General features: G+C 41.9%; 1 long non-coding RNA gene across 1 annotated transcript; it reads left to right on the forward strand.

Annotated features, from left to right (window-relative positions):
• Positions 1-1,354: 1,354 nt before the first annotated feature.
• On the forward strand, positions 1,355-12,376 carry LOC148006974 (uncharacterized). Its single transcript, XR_015645404.1, has 3 exons — positions 1,355-1,633; positions 7,249-7,503; positions 10,497-12,376. It is a non-coding gene; the product is annotated as an uncharacterized LOC148006974 (long non-coding RNA).
• The last annotated feature ends 7,244 nt before the right edge of the window (positions 12,377-19,620 follow it).

Genomic DNA, 19,620 nt, shown 5'->3' on the forward strand with positions numbered 1-19,620 from the left:
CCAAACAGAAAGCAGTTGGTCATCCTCAAACAGCTGTGCCACCACTGCCTGAGTGGTTGCACCTTGCCTGGTACCACGGCTCACGCTGTGAGCCAAAGAACCCCTCCCCCCAATCACAGAAGCACCAGGAAGGGGCTCCATCACTTTTCTCTGCTTCCCTGTTCCACGGTGTTCAGAAATGGTCCGTGGAGAGACAGAATGTGTGTGTGTGTGTGTGTGTGTGTGTGTGTGTGTGTGTGTGTGTGTGTGTGTAGGAGAAATATCTAAAGAGCTTCTAATTGGCTGGCATAATTAAATGTCACAACTCCATTATCCATAGGACAAGCTGGCAGGCTGGAGACATGGGTAAGAGTTGACACTGTGATAACCTTAACCCCAAAGCTCAGAGCTGCAGGAAGCATTTCTGAATTGCATCCTGAAGACATAATTCATCTGTCCTTGAGTAACATCCATCCCTGTGCTGATAGCCTCCAGCTTAACAAACGTGGCTTGACAAAACTATGGGGAAAAATATGCTCACTTAAGGCCAATTGATTGTGTCAATCACATCTGATAAACACAACAAAGGAAAAACATCTGCAGCCACATATAGACTGATGGAGCCAAAGCTCCAACACCAACACGTGGTCAAGCTCAATGGCCAAGAAGCTGGAGCAGTGTAAAAGGAAGGCCCTTGCCACAGGAGTGTGAGGAACAGCGGTCAGAATTCCAGTACCCATATAAACTCAGCTGATGAGTGTCCTGTAATCCTAGCCATCCAGAGGCAAAGACAGGGCATCCCGAGGACAGGCTGCATAGCTGAACCAGCTGAATCTAGAAGCTCCAGGTTCAGCAGGAGACCTTGCCTCAACAAATAAAGTAGAACAATAGAGAAGACATTAAATAAAAACCTCTGACCTCCACACACATGCGCGCGTGCGCATACACACACACACACACACACACACACACACACACACCTACCAAAGTCAAGGAAGAGGAATCGTACCCAGTAATCTGCCATTGCAGCCCTGCACAGTCACCCCACGCTTCTTAGAGAATTGAGTGTTGCTTTATACGCCACAATTTCCCCTGCTGACTTTTACTAAGCTGAGTTACCTGCTCCCTTGTTCCCTTTCTGGTGACTAGACATGGCATCCTGCCTCTAGACTTCCAAATCCCTCTCCATGCCTTGGGAAGGAGCCTGACTCTCCACCCTTTTCTTCCCTCAAGTCTCATATAAAGCACCTTTCTCCCTCCGTGGTAGAGTGTATTTCTACCATATTTGGTGTGGAATTTAATCCTCCTCCCCCCAGAGTCACAAGTAATCTAGAGTCCCTTGCTCTTTCTCTATTCAGCATTGTCTCTGCCTTGTATGTCACTGAGGAGGAAGGGAGGGAGTTAGAGGACACATTTTGTGCCTCCAGCATTCAGGCTGCCGTGGCTGCCATGGTCTCTTCCACAGAATGTTGGGTTACACCTTGCAACGCCACCTGTGTACACACGAGGAACTGTCCTGCAGTGTAAATTTATTGCATCAACTGGCTTTCTAATGTGCAGCAAGACCCATTGTCCCATTCTAGGACGATGGAGGAGAGTGAACGACTGTCATGGATAGAGGAATGCAACTGTAGCAGGCAAATGCAGTGCACAGGTAGCCCCCTTTGTGATTGGCACACGAATGTGAGAGTGTTAGGGTTCACATATGGATGCATGCATGTGGTGTGTGTTGGGGGAGGGGAGGGAGAGCTTGTAGGTAACAAGATCTCTGTCATCTCCTGAGATTTCAAATATAAGAAACAGACCTGCTGGGAATTCTTGAAACTTGGAAATGCAAATCGAGCTTGTGTTCGCGTAAATAGCGCCCCACCGGAGGATTCCCCACACTCTGTTCACTAACCATAACGGGTTCTCTGGGTATACTCTGTGTCTACTCTTGCATATCTCTTTCTTACTCAAGTGTTCTGCCACTTTGTGCTCACAGCTACTGATTTAGTTTCCCCACTTTGTGAGGGAAGCCACAGCAAATAGCAGCTCTCTCCTCGGCGAAGCACTGGCTGATGCCTTAGCAGTTAGCAGAAAGGCTGTGGGTCTCTGGTGTCTGCTCTGTGCCTGCCAAGCCAGCAAGTCTCCTCTGTTGGCACCAGCCCTCTGCACTTCACAGTGATAAGCAAGGTATACAGGTAGCTTGTTTTCTGATACACAGATGTGAACGTTTTTAGGCATATTTATAGGTGATGTGTGTGTGTGTGTGTGTGTGTGTGTGTGTGTGTGTGTGTGTGTGTGAGAGAGAGAGAGAGAGAGAGAGAGAGAGAGAGACAGACAGACAGACAGATAGACAGACAGACACAGAGAGACAGAGACAGACAGAGATAGACAGAGAGAAACAGAGAGGAGAGAGGTGGGGGGAGGGGAGAGGAGTTAGGAGAAAGGGACCTTCATTTTTATTGTTGTGTTTTAGGGGAGATGGTCCTGGGCACATGCTTTTGATCCATGGCACCCTTCTCCTTTCGTCTAAGACACAAGATAGTGGAATTTCTGACCATCACGGTAGTGATATGCTTAACTCCTCATTTCTCTATTTATCAGAGTCTTAGGCAGCCTTCACTAATCTTCACAGACATCCAACACCAGAAGCTGTCTCTAGTAGCAAAGACCCTATTCACACAATCTTTCCCACTTTTAATTTTAGATTATCAAGTATATAATATCCTTTCCATATGCTTAAGTAAGCAAAACTACCCCCCCACTCACACACACACACACACACACACACACACACACACACACACACACACACAGGAGCCTGCAGCTCACTAAGGCTGAGGGCCCCACACTAGACAGTGCCACAGGGGTAGTGAAATCCTATTGATTGGCTGCCAGGGCGCCTGCTATTTCTTTGCTTTGGGCATCACGGTCCTGGCAGGAGATGTAAAATCCACTCACATAGAGCTATTGAAAACAGTTCCATAAATGGACCGTTTCTACAATCCTGCAGAGTTTAAAGAAACCATAAGAAGTGGTAGGGCATCTGGCGGTTTAGTTCAGCCAAAAGTCTTTATCTCAGTGATCTGAACAGAAGAAGCCTTTCCCAAAATTCAGAGTGAACCATTGCAGACCAAGAGCTATCTCCTAGGCAGGACATGGTACAACCAACCCTGCCTAATTTCAGGGAGGGTGCTGTAAGGCATAGGGGAATCTTAGGCTTCAGCCTACTAGAAGGAAGGCCCACCCTACTTAAGAGTGGTCAGCGCGGTTACTGTTGGCAGAGTCCGGTGTTGACAGAGAAGCAGATCAGCCACCTAAAGCTCAGGATAAGACATGACTGAATGTCTAAATCCTTAAGTTTTTGTTGTTGTTGTTGTTGTTGTTGTTGTTGTTGTTGTTGTTGTTGTTGTTCCTAAAAATAGGCTTTTTTCCCTGGGGTAATAGTATGTCAAACTTCCGTAACATCCTGATTCCCGATATCAATTATTCTTTGCCAATGTTCCTATTCAGGCCAGGGTCTCTTGCCGGAACATTTTACAGCTGTGCACTCAGTCACAGCAACTTTGGGGACCTGGCTTCAGTGGGCCTGTACCAGTACCAAAGACCTTGCAGGACTCATGGATTCCAGTTACCAATGCCCCTCATTAAAGCACGTTATAATGAATCAACCCTGAGATGGATTTGTGTGTTCAAATGCAAGGAGAAAAAGCAATTGCCAAATAAGAGTTACCTCTGCATTGCGACATCTCACCTCCGCAAGTAATTCAAAAGTTGTTACAGACCACCACATCCTCAGAGATGCCCTTTACCTACTCTGGCAGCTTTTTCTCTTACATGGGAAAAGAAACATGACGACCTGCTTATTGAAAGGTAGAAATGCCTTTGTTCTGCTGTTATAATCCACAGCAATTCTATAGTGCAATCTCTGCGAACGACGGTGTCAAGTTTAGTCATTTAAAAAGGTATGCTAAGGAGAATCTAGGGTCTCATGTGGAATACTACAAAACTTTTCTCTTTTTTATTAATCACACTAGCATGTCATTGCCCTTTAAATGTCGCAAGTTCAAGAGTACAGCTATATGAGTCCAGGAAGCATTTCTTCTTACTGTAGCAAAACACAGGGGCTCGATTTCCTAGGACACAGAATGACTGATAGACCCTACAGTTGGATGTGAATGTGGGTGTGAATCTGGCTTGTATTTCTGTCATAGCATTATCATGTTTCTACAACCAACCTAGTTAGACATCAGTATGAGATGGGGGAGATGACTCCGTGGTTAAAAGCTTATTGCACACGCATAAATAAATAAGTTCTAATCCCAGCATCCATTTCACCCATGGTCTTCAGACACATTATACAAGTATATGTTTCAACAGTACACATGCTGACTGTATGAATGACTATGTAAGAGATATACAGCAGTTACCACACAGCCTATAGGACCACTGTCTATTAAGTGGGACAGTAGTGATAAATAGAAGCCAGTTTTGGCTATATGCGCAGTGCATGACTGGTCAAGTATTCTTTCTGAATTATCTATGTATAGTGTATATACGTATATGTGCATATATGTGTACATGTATATAGTATATGCATATTGTGTGTAACCTGTATCAACAGTCTTTATTAGTATGACATTATTGAGCTTTCCTTTAATTCCCAAGTCATTCATTCTGCATTCACCAATTTCAGCCTGTCAAGGACATCTTCTATTGACTGTTCTTTCTCATGCTGGTGTGGCATTTTTAATCCCATTACATGGCTCAAACTTTGTTAGAATCATAATATTTTAGATAATATAGCAATGTCAGTGTAAGAGGGTTTTACCCACTCATCCAAACATAGCAGGAATGCTTCTGCTGCTTACGCAGTTCCTCTTATCTCAGCCTACTGGTCTACCTGTCGCAAACCTGTAAGTTCCACATTGGGTTGTATGGAAAATGAATTCTGCCTAACCATTTAGAAATGTTCTTGTTCTTAGAGCTGGAGAGATGGCTCAGCAGTCAGAGTTGTGTGGTGCTCTTGCAGAGAACCAGAGTTCCCCACACTCATAGTGCAGCTGTCTGCTAACTCCAGTTCCAGAGGAACCGATGCCCTCTTCTAGCTTCCACAGGTATCTGAACTCATGTACGTGCATTCATGTACATGTGTGTCAGCTTACAGTGGGTCATATCTAGATCAGTAAACCTAAGTAGCCAGTGAATATACTGTTGGGCGATCTCCTCTTATCTTCCCTTCTACATCTTCAAGCCTTTGCTAAGTGGATAAGAATGGACCCTTTAACCTCCAAGCAATTGACAAGGCTGCTTTCATGCACACTTCCTGCTGTGGAGAGTCCTCAACCAGAGATGACTAACTGGTACATAATCCAGTGAATGGCTTCCTCCTACAATAGACCCTTCCCATCTTGTATCCTTTCTATCACAAGGACTATATCAGAATTTCTAGTTTCTTTTCATTATCTACACTTCTGTGTTTAAAAGTCTACTGACGTGCTTGTTTGCCTCCACTGAAATCACAGCTTGGAAAGCTGAGGTATTGATGCCAGTTGGCTATTAATTTGGCAATAGCCAGTAAGTTTAAAGACTCAGACAAAATTAGAAAATGCGCTACAAATAAAAATGCTCTGAGATATATTCAAATAAAAATAGAAACTCTAACTAGCATCATTATGATAAAAAATAAGCAAACCTGAAATAACAATTTTTTTCAAAAATAAAAACTTTGATCCAAAGAATGGAACCAATAAATTCTTCAGATTTTTACAGAAAGAAATAGCAATGTCATACAAACTACTCTGCAGGAAAGCAAAGGACATCAGGCACTTAATAAAAAAAAAAAAACTAGTAACAGCAATATTACAAGCAAAGAAACTAAGGCCAGTGTCATTCATGACCATGAATACAACAACGCCTACACAATGATAGCCCCATTTGACTGCTGGCAAGGTTGGAGCAATCTCACAAGTTCCCACCTCTACATGAAGAGCTACAGTCAATCAGTGGCTGCTCAGAGAGTAAGAATCAGTCTTCTCCAGGGAGGAGGCCCCTGTTAGGCTATCTAATCTGGAGTGATCTGTCATAAACACGTTACTAGATAAGCAATACTAATTAATTCATAAGGATATATGTATATGTGTGTGTCTACACATATATGTGTGTATATATACACATATGTACATACACATATATATGAATCATGAATTTAAGAGAAAGTAGGAAGAACTGGAAGAATTAGAAGATAAGAAGACTAGAAATAATTTAAATATAGTATTGATACATAAATTCTCAAAAATATTAAAAATAAGTATATTATGATATATAAAAATGACTTCAAAAAGATAATTTTAAAATATTGAACCATTATTCTCTAAGTCACTGGACTAAGTAAGGAGTTTGATATAATTAAATTGATAAATTTAGAAGAAATTAATGCCTATTTATAATGAGAATATTTCATCAAACTAAGAACAGAAGGCAATAAATGCAAACAAGGATGTGTCCACTCAGACATATTTGTAAGTTCATAGATTGTGGACTCCATTGTGTTTGGCTGAGAGATGCCAGAGTCTCTTGGGAATAGAAGCTCCATCTAACAACCTTTCCTGCTAAAAGGAACCGCGAACCTTGGCAAAAACTGGTGCCAGGTCTGGTGCAGTGATCATCAGCAGTGTTCTAGCACCAGCATGCCGCTCTGAAAGGCAGTGCTCAGACAGCAAAGGGACCAATTCGAAAGTATTACTGCTGGGACAATTCGAGTGTCAAAGTGAGTTAAGTAAAAATTTCTACACAATGTACACGCGAACAGAATACCTCAAGCAGGAAGACTGAGGGTCATCCTCAATTTGGCTTTAGTTGCTATTTTCTCCTGTTAAAACGAAGTATGCGGTTTTACATTATGGGACAAAACGGAGCACTCATCAATGAAGATGAGTAAAACCACATTATATACCACACCAAAAAATTAAAAAAATAATAATACTGACAGGATTAAATAAAATGATGTATACATGTGCATATGTACATATATGCACATATATATATGCACACACACACACATATATATAATGTGAAATATAAACAGACCAATATTTATCCATTGTTCTAGAAAGTCACCATCCTGGTTACTGATGGTAAGGGAATGGGGATGAGGTGGAAGCTATGCTAACAGAGGACATGGTTGTCACTCGTCCTGTGTCTCCGTTTGGTTGTATGAAGATAAAAATTGATACAAACTCATAGTCTTAGAAATCCATACCTTCTGTCTGATTTCTTCCCAAGGAGCCAAATATCCTCAGAGTGACCCCACAGAAAGCAAGAACAGTGTCACCGTCCTCTTTCAACTGTTTCTCGGGTCCTCACCATCAAAAGAGTTCCTTCACAGTACACATGGTCTTGACAGTGTTCCTTCAGCAACAGAGAGATGCTCATATCCCTCCACAAAGAACTTCATGTTCCAGGGGAGGACCAAACTGCTGCTTCTAATGAGCTGGGGTGCCTTGCCCCCACAAATGCTGACGGGGCTAACTTTCCAGGGTGAGTTTCATGGTGATAACAACTTCTGGAAATGATTTCTGGGCTAAAATATTGAATTAACATTATTATCCTTCTGTGCCCCATTAGATGTTAAATGAATGTTTTTACACAGATTACAATGGGCACTAGTATCCGGGTAGACTTATAAAAGGAATCATTATCTTGCCACTTTAATATCCTCCTTTGCTTTAGTTCTCTTAAAATCCTTCCATAACAGAGATGCATATACCCCTTTTCATTCTTTACACCTCTCTCGGGCTCACACTGGATGCTAATTGCAGTGCCCTGTTTTATCTGCTGTGGTCTACGGAGATCACAGGCCTCTCTGTGACTGCTTCTCCATGATGCCAGGCATAAATTGCTATTTATTATCAGCATCTATAATGTGCCAGGATTATGGAGGAGAGGCTTTCCTCAGATGAAAAAGAGACAACACGAAGTAGATGTTCGCAGTGTAATTATTGGGGATACCAAGGCTGTTCTTATTCTAGCCTGTGCCAGAACTAAAACGACAAAACAATGATGTGTTGGGAGAAGGCCAAGCCATAGCTACTGTGTATTCTCCTATGTAGAGCTGCAGTTACCCTGGCCTGGAAGAACATGAGACTCAGAAGTGAATTAGTCACATGACAACATTACTTTTTATTAGAAACAGATCAGATTCATGCAATATAGATGATTGATGGATGTAGGCTTAGCTATTTTAAAAGCTAGTTTAATAAGGATCCTCAAATGCTTTGACCCCTCTTGTAGCCCACTGTGATGGTTTGTATATCCTGGGGCCAGGGAGTGGCATTATTAGGAAGTGTGGAGTAGGTGTGTCACTGTGGGTGTGGGCTTTAGTACCCTAGTCCTAGCTGCCAGGAAGTCAGTATTCTCCTAGCAGCCTTCAGATGAAGATGTAGAACTCTCAGCTCCACCTGCACCATGCCTGTCTGGATGCTACCATGTTCCCGCCTTGATGATAATGGACTGAACCTCTGAACCTGTGGGCTATCCCCAATTAAATGTTGTCTTTATAAGAGTTGCCTTGGTCATGGTGTCTGTTCATAGCAGTTAACCCCTAACTAAGACGCCCACCATCCAAAGGTAGGGGATAAAGGATGGTAATTAGGACAAGGGGTAATGGAACTGTTTAGAAGTCATTCTTTGGGGCAATTCTAATCTCTGTTGTTAGAATACCAACAGTACAGTTCAAAGAGTGTCAATTTAAAGAGATTATTCTAGATTCCAGTTTTGGTTATAGGATAAAGTTGAAGCTCCAGGAGCTTGAAAAGGCTGTTACTTTGCACCTACAACCAAAGAAGACAATTCGTTCATGCCGGTTATGTTGTTATTCAGGACACGACCCCAAGCCTAGGGTATGGTGCTACCCAAAGTGGGCAAATCTTCACATATCAACTAACATAATTAAAATAATCCCTCACAGACATTCTCAGAGGCCCTTCTTCCAAGTAATTCTAGATTCTGTCTAACTGGCAGTTAAAATTATCATAATTTTATATTATATAAAATTATCTCTAGGCCATGTATATAAGGTCCATCCAAAACTTAAATAAATACTGCATTTAGAACTGGGTTCCAGACCCAAGGATCATGTTTCTGTAAAGATCTCAGAATTCAAAAATATCTGATAAGGGAACAGTCATGTAACCCCAATCCCAGAAAAATGATACTCGGCCTACACAGTGGCCTCTCTTATAGCTCAATGAGCCCTTTCCTCCAACAGAATGTAGAAGATTCCTTGGTACTTTCCACTTTCTGGAATAGTGAGAGACCCACAAATCAACTGGAGCAGAGCTACTCCCAGATTGTGCAGTGTGAGACAACACAGTAATATAACAAAGAACTGTCAACGCACCAGGCAGTGATGACCAGCACACACACGTGTGTGTGTGGTGTGTGTGTGTGTGTGTGTGTGTGTGTGTGTGTGTGTGTGTGTGTGCATGTATATGAGTTATAGAAGGGAAAGGAGAGCAAGTTTTCCTCTTTTATTTTGGAAATATATATATATATGTATATATATATATATACTATATTTCCTTCAAGAGTCTTAATGTCCTATTTTTCATTAGAATCAATGGAGAAAAGCAACCAATGAAAAAAAGGTAGTTCTTACACCATGAGCTATGTAGGCAGCAGTCAGTTAAGGTTCCTACCCTCCACTGAACTGTGATAGTTGGTAGAGCTTTGAGTGACAAGCCTATCTCAAACTCAATGTGTGGAAGGTTTGATCCTCTAGTACGGTACTAATCTGATATAGTGGGGATTTTAGGAGGTGGAATTGTGTAGGAAGAGCTTAGTCATAAAAGTATGACGTCAGAGAGACTTTGTCATTCTGATGGCTGTCTCTCCTGCCCAGTTGCCATGGTGAGACAGCTCTGGTCCTCCACATACTCGCTTCCACAGTTTCCCCACTTCAGGCCCACAGTTACATGCACATGTGACCATGGAACCTCTGGAACCACGATTAAAAATGTATCTTTCTTCCTATAGTCAATTACCGATATAGTCAATTACATGATATGTAACTGCCTGACTCCGAGGTGAAACGTTCCTCAGGAGACAGCCCAAACACTTGCTTCTTTTCTCCTGCATGTCTCTACTTCCCTGAATTTTCAGACTCATTTTATTTAAAGGAAAATAGGAAAATATGAACATAAAAGTCATTTCAATAAACGTCATTGTATCCTTTGAGATGCTTGTATTTTAAATAAGCTTTCTACCCACAAGATATAACTTCTGTCTTGCTAGAGATAAAAGGTGAAATCTGGGTGTCAGTTTTGCCACTCTACTTAAGGAAAGAAACTACTGGAAGTAACAGTGACTTAACTTTTCAGGCTGTGAGTGGAAACTTTGAGGGGTGAAAAGAATTCCTCATAACTATATCAAAGTCTATTTCTTTTTATTATTTACTATTTTATTATTCTAAAGTTTTCGATTCTAGTAACTCACCTCTGAATACGAGGCATTTCATGACTTAATCTTTCTAGGACACGGCATTTTTGGCGAGCTGGATCTTTCAGGCTACTACTGGAGAAATAGAAACCGGTCACGGCGCAAAGCAATAATGGGAACCTTGGAGAGACAGTGTTTACATCACAGTAACGGCTCTCCCAAGCCAAGCGCCTGCTTTCCATCTGGGACTGTGCTTTGCAATCTGAATTTTATCAACATGCCCAGCCCTGTCCAAGCTGCTGGCAGAGACTGTCTGAAGGCAATGGAAAGCAAGCCTGCAGGTTAGGGATGGAGCCTGAACCACATCGGGATGCAGTAGCCCCTTGTTCATGTTCCTATCCTAGGGTTTGAGAAAAGTTCAGCACACAAAAACCATACAAACTTTCCAGGCAAGAATGAGGGTTTTCCACTGCCGACATCAACAGGGTCCTTCTCACCAAAGACCGTATTTGCCAGGCCCTTGCAGGCAAGAGGCAGCTCATCTCATCTGGTGGATGATAGGAAGGAAAAGAGCACTTCAGATTCACAAGCCAAACCAACATGCCAATGATACAGAAACTGTCAGCCCATCTGCTCTTTGGCTCACAAGCTTTGTGCTTGTGACTATGTTTAAATCAAGTTATGGAGGAAATCAGTATGGGAAGATGAGAAGGGGAAAAGGTTTGCCCATAGAACCAGAGGGGCAGAAAGGCAGATTGAGGCACAGAAGAAAGCAAGACGGACGGGTAGATGCAATGAGACCCAGCCAGAGAGAGAAACAAACACAGAAAGAAACAAAAAAGGGTTTAGAGACCAGAGAGAGAATCTCAAGCCTCTCACTGGCATCCGCACACAGGAAATGGAGAGCTACTGAGCAGGAAAGTCTTGAAGACAGTACGAGTCTCCAATTCGCACTGACTGGAGACACAGTTCAGTCTGTGTAAGCAAGCGCTCCCTGTGTCAGCAAGCTCATAAAAACAGCTCTGGTGAGCTTTCCGTTCTATTATACACAGTGACTGTATCAGGAACAAGGAGCTTGGGGAACACATGGTGGATGGCAAGAGAGGAAACTGAGTCAGAAGCACAGACTAAAGAGCGTTTTGCAGTGAGACCTGAAGGGCTGTGTTCAGGCCTGAGAGTGAGTTCAGTAATGTCAAAAGAAAGCAAACTAAATAAGTTATCACTGCTGCTCAAACAATGATCCCTACAGGCCGCTGGATAAGGCTTATTGCATGAGTACGAGAAAACCCCGCTCTCTACCTTTAAACATTCCAAGAATAAGATCCTTCCATGGCACGAGTTAAATTTAATTTCTAATTTACATTTAAACATTTCTATAAATGTTATGACAGTATTGGAGGGAATCGTAAAATTAACCTATCATCCAATTTAAAAAGAAACATTCTTCATTTCTGTTTAATAATTTCGTTAATGCACTGCCCAAGTACATCTTGGGAGCATGGGACATCCAGGTTAACAGAAATCAAATTCCAGGTGCCATGCCATCTCATATATAAAACATGTATAAGATGTTGGGTTATTTATCCTGTTGAGTTACTGGAGATTGACTTTGTTCTTATTAACTGAATTCCAGGCTGAAGCCCTAACCCATAGTGCTTTGGGACAACTCCTGATCAATAATGCTTTGGATGTGGCTGTGTTGAAGATAAGGCTCGGGAAACACTTAACAATGAAAGGAGATATTAAAAGTAGGGTCCTATCCCTCTGCGACTGTGTCCTTACAAGTAAAGGAAGAGTTCAGGGATGCCCAGGGGAAATGCATGTGTAGACACCATGGGAAAGCTGACCTCTGACATGGAGGGGAGGGGTCTCAGCAGAAATAACCTGCCACAATAACGGCAGACAATTTTTAAAAATTATGTATGGTAACATGGTTTTACAGCTACAAAATATATCTGATTGATTTTTAATTTTTAATATTGGTTTATATTTATTCATATCAGTATTTTGCTAGGATGTATCTAAGTGGGCTGCATGCATTCCTGGTGACCATGGAGGCCAGAAAAGGACACAGAATCCCTTGAAACTGGAGTTACAAACTGTTGTGAGCCACCATGGAGATGCTGGGAACAGATCCTTGATCCTCTGTAAGAGCAGCAAGTGCTCTTAATCCCTGAGATACCTCTCCAAACTCCTTTTTTTTTTCATTTTAGTGCTCCCTTTTCAAAACGAAATATACAACATACCAAAGAATATGACCTTTAATACCTAAAGTTAAATTGGAAAACCATCACGTGTCAATCATTTATAACATGTTCTAGGTACTAACAAGTTCTAGGTACTAAAGGAAAAATCAGTTTCAATAACTGAATCACAAAATGTTCAAAAGAGATGGCGATGAGAATCAAACCATTTGAAAGCTGGCAGCACTCTTTGACTCGTGTTGAAAACACAATTAACTCCCTTCATTGATCATGTGCTACTTGTATTACTCTCTTAACACACACACACACACACACACACACACATACACACACACACATACATGGGGAGAGGGGGAGAGGGAGGGGAAGGAGAGGGGAAGGAGATGGGGAGGAAGGGAGATGGAAAGAGGGAGGGAGAGAGAGAGAGCGAGAGAGAGAGAGAGAGAGAGAGAGAGAGAGAGAGAGAGAGAGCTTAAAAATAAAAGAAGTCTATGGAAGAAAATAGGAAATCATTAAAATCCCAACATTAAAAGAAAGCTGGGAAAGGCCAGGTCATGTGTGTGATGTCCATGGTCCTGATTATGTGTGCCTTTTTTCCTACAAACTTGAAGGGAGGGGTGGACACACTATATTATCCCTCTATATAACTCTATCCTTTAACAACTCAAAGTCCTGGAACATAAAAAAGTACTTATTAAAAATATAGGAAAACATAAAACCAGATAGTATAAAAAAGTCACTTTAGAATAAAAAGGAATAAAATCTGAAATACTTAATCGTCATGAGAGAAGATGCACACAGAGAAAACTTAAAGGTATGATCTGTGTTCCCATTTCCCCTTTGTGTGTCAGACTGAGTCTGCTCTGTATAAGGCCTGTGCTGGCTTCACTCCTGATACTCATCTGTAGATACACAGATAAATAGACCAATTTATCCATTGATAACAATCGGTGCTTTTGCCCCGATAGCACCATAAAAACAACCATACCCAAGAGTTCACATTCAACCCTTCCCCTCGCCACCAACCTGATAGTCTGGATTTAACCATCTGTCACATTCACACAGGGCTCACAAACTTAACTAAACCATTTAGGGTTTAATCGGTTTTAATATCTCCTTTTTGTAAGAAGATGCATACTTGATCGCACTGTATAACTGATCTACAGGAAGGGAATTCAGTGGATTACTTTTCAGGCACAGAACTCCTAGCATTCTGTTCTCCTCATATCTCATAACTCTAAGTTACATCCCTCAGTGTGCTCAGGGGCCCCACATAAAGAAAGTTCTTCTTAACTAAAGGAGAAAGACTGACAGCAAAATTCAATCTTGGGTTGGAGTCCAAATGCACCATAAAATACAAGTGGAACTTTGAGAGAAAAATATCAGCCAAAGTTTTTTGAATCCCTTTATATTTTTGGTTGTGAGCCTAGCCTTTAACGGCTGAGCCATCTCTCCAGCCCTTGTTTTTTTTTTATTATTTTTTTTATTAACTTGAGTATTTCTTATATACATTTCAAGTGTTAAAATACCAAGCTAACAGACACTGGTGTGATGAACAGGAAGAAATGACTCTTGAGGACAGTGAACATTTGTGTCTGGCATGATGAACTGCATTTTGTGCTCTTGTGCTTTTAATTGGGACACATTCAATGCTCTGTAACGCAGTGTTGGCTATGGAACATAAAACCTCGTGTCTTCTCTGCAGTGTCTGTGGTAGCTGCTATGTACACTGAGCATGGTGGAGGGGACACTGACCACGTGTGTGCATATGTGTGCATATTTGTATATGCGCGCTTCAGGCACATGTGTGCTCCACATGAATGCATGTGTACAAATGTTTGTATGTGTGCAACTGGGTGTACCTGTGTCCACGTGCGCATCTATCTGCTTATATGCATACTTAGGAAAGATCCTTCAAACTTTCAAGATGATCTGTGCGCACAACTGAATTGAGGTGAGAAACAGGCGTGAAGTTCTGCCTTTACGTCATTTACAGTTGGTGAGTGGTTTCTACGGCAATTTCCTCAAAGTTTCCTTTCACCGTGAGAGGCATTAGCACATTGCACCATCGGCTGATGATCCTGCTTAATGGGAAATACCATGTGCACAATGTGTGTTTCTGCTAATAGACACTAATGAGGAGGAACCAAGACAAGATCTGTTGCTAAGCAGATTTAGATCAGGAAGTGAGCCTCTTCGGACCATTTATCCTGGGTACAGGACAGAGTGCCGTGGTTGGAATTTCACATGGCTTTTTATCAGTCTTGGCTTTATAGCTCTATTTTCAATCTTGATGCTTTCTTTATTCTAGCTTAAGCTTATTCATCAAAGATTTGATAAGGACATGCCATGCGATCTGCTGCATTAAGAGATTTGAGAAAAACCCTTGTGAATATTAGACTCCTTCCATGGAAGAGAGTTTTTACAAACTCCTATAATACAGGGCAAAGGAAGTGTGTGAATTCTAAGTAAGTGCACGGGATAATAGTGTAGACTTCCTGTAAGAGTTAGTGCACTGTGAAAGGCGCATCTGGAGAGCTGTACATATAGGATATATATGTGTATATGTATAGTATGGATATAGGATCCACACTGATAGGATGAAGAATGGGTTGTTACAGATAAAAGCAGAGAGTGTGAAATTATAGACTATGTTTAGAGGACTGTGAATCTGCCATTATTACAGGCTTGTTCTGTGTGTGATCTGCTCTCTATGAATTGTATCAGAAAATATCTTTCTTGACCAAGTTTTTGAAGGTTTCTAGATGGTCATTTTAACTGATGAACTAAGAGATATCAGACATAAGATTGTGAGAGGCAAGGAAGGAATTCCAACTAAGACTCGTTTTAGTGTGTTAATAAAATAATACAGAACATTTTCAGAATAGAGTAATTAGTTAGGTTTGATCAGAAACAAAGTAGGAAGATGGTAGTGAGACAAATGGGGAAGTTCAGCAAGTGACCGGAGGTTGATGGATGATGCTGGCAGAGTGTTCTGGACAGGAGACCATGACCACCTCCCATCTCTCTGATGTCACCCTATGACACTTGCCTAGCTGGCATCATTAGTGAAGGAAATGGGGAAGCAGGGTGGGGTCTGAAGTATTGGTAGACATGATACGCACCAGGGATAATGATGGAAGAGAGGGTGTGGGAGCAGGGATCCCAAGCCCTTAAGTTCCTATTACATCATCAACAGCCTTCAGTACAGTTGACTTGCAATGACTGCTACCTGTATCTGTGTTCCCCCAGACTCCCTAGGGACATGATGTTCATCAGCTTTCGTGCTGCTTTTCCAGCCAACCCATCAAGTCCACTCACTGCCTTTTCTCTGATCACAGACCCTCCCTTCTTAATAAAAGTCCCCGACCATCGTTAATGCCTTGCCAAAGTCACACCGTCAATCTACATTTACTAGGTAGTGACTGGAGGCCCAGAAAGAAGAGCAAACTAAAAATGGGGAATGGGTAGGAGTGGGGACAGTGAGAGAGTGAGGGAGACAAGGATTTCCTATTGATATAATTAGAAAGGTGACATCGAGGGGCATCAGAACAAGACAGTGGCTAGAGAAGGAGTGTGGTTCACCCTGCACTCTCAGAAATCTACCATCCCCTTTCAAAGCTCTTGCAATTAAAGGGAAATCTTTATTCTTGAAGCAGATATTTTATAATGCATATCCAATAAAAATGCTTGTGTTTTACAATATGTAAAGATATCTTACAACTTCTAATGAGAAGACCGAAAACACTGGACACGCCTCTGCAAACTGTAAACAAACATGAAAATATCCCAAGAAATCAGTATTTCTACAAAAACACAAGCCAGAGCTGCAGGGACAAAACGTGCTTCTCATGTCCCACAGAGACAAAAATAATCAGCCTTCATCAGACTAGAGAGAAGTGGAGTAACTGAGACCCCAAGAACTGTTACTGGGGGCAAAGAGTAGGAGCAGACCTCAGAAAGTTTCTTGCAATGCTAATTGGGCACCTGTCATTCAATGCAGGTCCTTGCATTCACCCCACATAAAGCACAACACACAAAGGCTCTTTTCACAATAGAAAACAAAACAAAAAACCCTGGTAACTAAGTAACAAGTGTCTGTCAGCTGGTGAAAGGAGAAAACAAAAGGAAAGGTATCTGTATAAGGGACTGCCACTCAACAGTAAAAATAACCATCCTATCAGGTTACAATGTACACACATGTTAGAAATTGTATAAGAAGTGGCTGATCCTAAAGGTAAAACAAATAATGCAATGTGGCTTACCATACGTCAGGGTCAAGGGGAACCAGTGATGTTATGGGAATGCAGGGAGACTTCCAGACCGGTGGGGACTTTCTTCATTACTCTCCTTAGGTGCGACCTCACAGTTATGAATGCTTGTGGAGATGGCAGAATTCTGCATCAAAATGTGTCTTATTATATATGTGAGTTCACATCCCTGAAACTTAAAAACACAACAATATACACACACAGTCAACGCCATAGCTTCAGTGGGGTTTTCCTCACAAAGGCCTCTATCCAAAATTCATGAGAAAGGACACTCAGACTTGAGTAAGCGACAATGCTCAGCTAGCCAAGAAGGCTTACTGTGCCTCCATCTACATCTAAGGGGTGCTGAATTTCTCTGTCCAATATGGAAGCCTCTAGCACCCTGGTGGTGTTTAAATTGCTCTCCATTAACAATAAAAATGTCAAAGTTCTTCAGACACGACAACCAGGGCTGAGTCACCCACAGCCAGTGCAGAAGGCTTTATTGCACAACATTAATCTAAAATTTCTCGCTGGGAGGAAAGTATATGTTTTCAGATCAAAATGGGAACTATATTATTTTTGCATTTTATTCATATTAAGGAATGCGGTGTTTAGAAGTAGCATGCACAGATGCTAAGCGATGGAAAGGAAGCTTTAAACCTTCCGTGTTTTATGCAGTGAGAAGTGAATATTTTAGAGGGTTTCTGGTTAGAATACAGGTCAGTGATCACAGGAAGAAACCGTGGTCTAGTAGAGCCACAAATAAAGGTATATAGTTCTGCACGCTGGTTAAATATTGAGGGGGATGCATGGAGGCAGATTGAACTCCAACGTTGATGGGTGCTTGCACACGCCTTCAGTACCAACCTTCATTTCCACTTACTTGATTTCTTCCATAAGCAAAAATTCAATTATCCTTCTTGCTTTTTCCTCAAAAGCTACACTCCGAAGAAGTGTGATTTGCTGTGCAGAATAGAATATGTCTCTCCTGACTCTCGACTTAGTGGGTTCTTCATAGGAATATTAATGTGAGAAAATAACGTATTTCATGTCGACTTTCCAAAGGTAAAGCGCAAAATTGCAGTGCAGGGAACCACTGTATGTCTTCGTCATTAGGGCTTCTAATGGTGACTATGACGTCAAGTGCAAATGACTCTAATGTCTCGCTCTTCATAGGCTCCACTCTGTAACTTTCTAATGGTGTAAGACCAGTCACCCTCGTGGTTTCTGTGTCTCTGTTAGAATCTTTACTGAGTATTATGAGGCAGCTATCCTGCAATTGTGCTTTAACGAGTGTATGGTTACACTGAGGAAGGACTATGCAGGACAATAGTTTGTAACTGGGACACTTTCAGATGAAGTCTTCTGTGCATTTGCTCCCAAACTGTTACAGTCTGTGGAGGAACTGGCGGAAAGTGATTCCTCACTAAGTCTCCCTCCGACTTATGAGATGCAGCTGCCCCTGGGGAGACGGGTGTTTCTCGAGAGGCATTTATCAACCCGTGGGGTGTGTTTTCCATTTTTATTGCTGGTCACGCTCTAATGTGTCTGGAGGAGAGATAGTGAAATTGAAATTGGACTGGTCCTATCTCGCCACACCAGCCAAGATCTGGCAGCCTGGAAAAACTGCTGTGTGGCGCTTACCTTTTTCAATAAAAGAATAAAAGTATCTTTAAGGAAAGTTCTTTATGACTTTTGGAGAGAGTTAGCCTCCACTACGTACAGGCATGTTTTTCAAGGCCCAAATGCTTTAACATATCATTAAACACCCTCCAACATCAGCTTTCTCCATTGCTCTCCCAAGCCAACTTTAGCATGCTTAAACCTTTGCTCCATAATCTCCAACAGCCCTGCCACTCATGAATGTATTCAACATATTATCAGAGATCTCGATGAGGTTAGAATTCCTTAGTAAGCATGTATCTAGTCATGTAATATACATTATTGGTTTCTTTTTTTTTTTATCGCTGTTACAAATACCTGATAAGGAGCAAAGTACAGGGAAGAGAGCTTATTAGGGAGCTGGGTAAAGGGCTCAGTTGTTAATAATATTTGTTCCCCTTATAGAGGACTCACACTCAATTCCCACCACCCATTTGGTGGTCCCCAACCATCCTTATCTCCAGTTCCAGGGGATACAATGTCTTCTGTTTTTCAGTGGCAACAGGTATGAACATGCATACATGCAAGCAAAGCATGAATATATGTAAAATGAATTAAAATTAAAATTTAATTTAATTTTCAAAGGGGCTTAGTTTGGCCTATAGTTCAAGGGGGCCCTAGTTCATCATGGTGGGAAGATACAAGAGCAGTCAGGGCAGGTGTGGTGACAGGAGGAGGTGACTGCCTGATCACACTCATCTGTAGTCCTGAAGCACAGTGAGCAGGATTCAAGTCTGGGCCAGAACAACTCAAGTCTTCCTGGTGGCCAACTTCCTTCAATAAGACTCCACCTCTTAAAGTCTCACAGTGTTCCCAGAATCCTCATCACATGGGGACTGTGGTGGTTTGAATTTGCTTGGCCCATTGGAAGTAGCAGTATTAGGAGGTGTGGCCTTGTTGGAGGAAGGGAGTCACTGTGGGGGTGGGCTTTGAAGTGCCACCCAGGGTGGAAGGGTCAGCCTTCTCCTGTCTGCCTCCCGGTCAATATGCAGAATTCTCAGTTCTTCTAGTGCCATGTCTGCCTCAAAGCTGCCATGTTTCCCACTATGATGATGATGAACTGAACCTCTGAAACTGTAAGCCAGCTCTAATTAAATGCT

Source organism: Rattus norvegicus, chromosome 1 (genome assembly GCF_021556685.1).
Source record: "Rattus norvegicus strain SHRSP/BbbUtx chromosome 1, alternate assembly SHRSP_T2T, whole genome shotgun sequence".
In the NCBI taxonomy this organism is placed as follows: domain Eukaryota; kingdom Metazoa; phylum Chordata; class Mammalia; order Rodentia; family Muridae; genus Rattus; species Rattus norvegicus.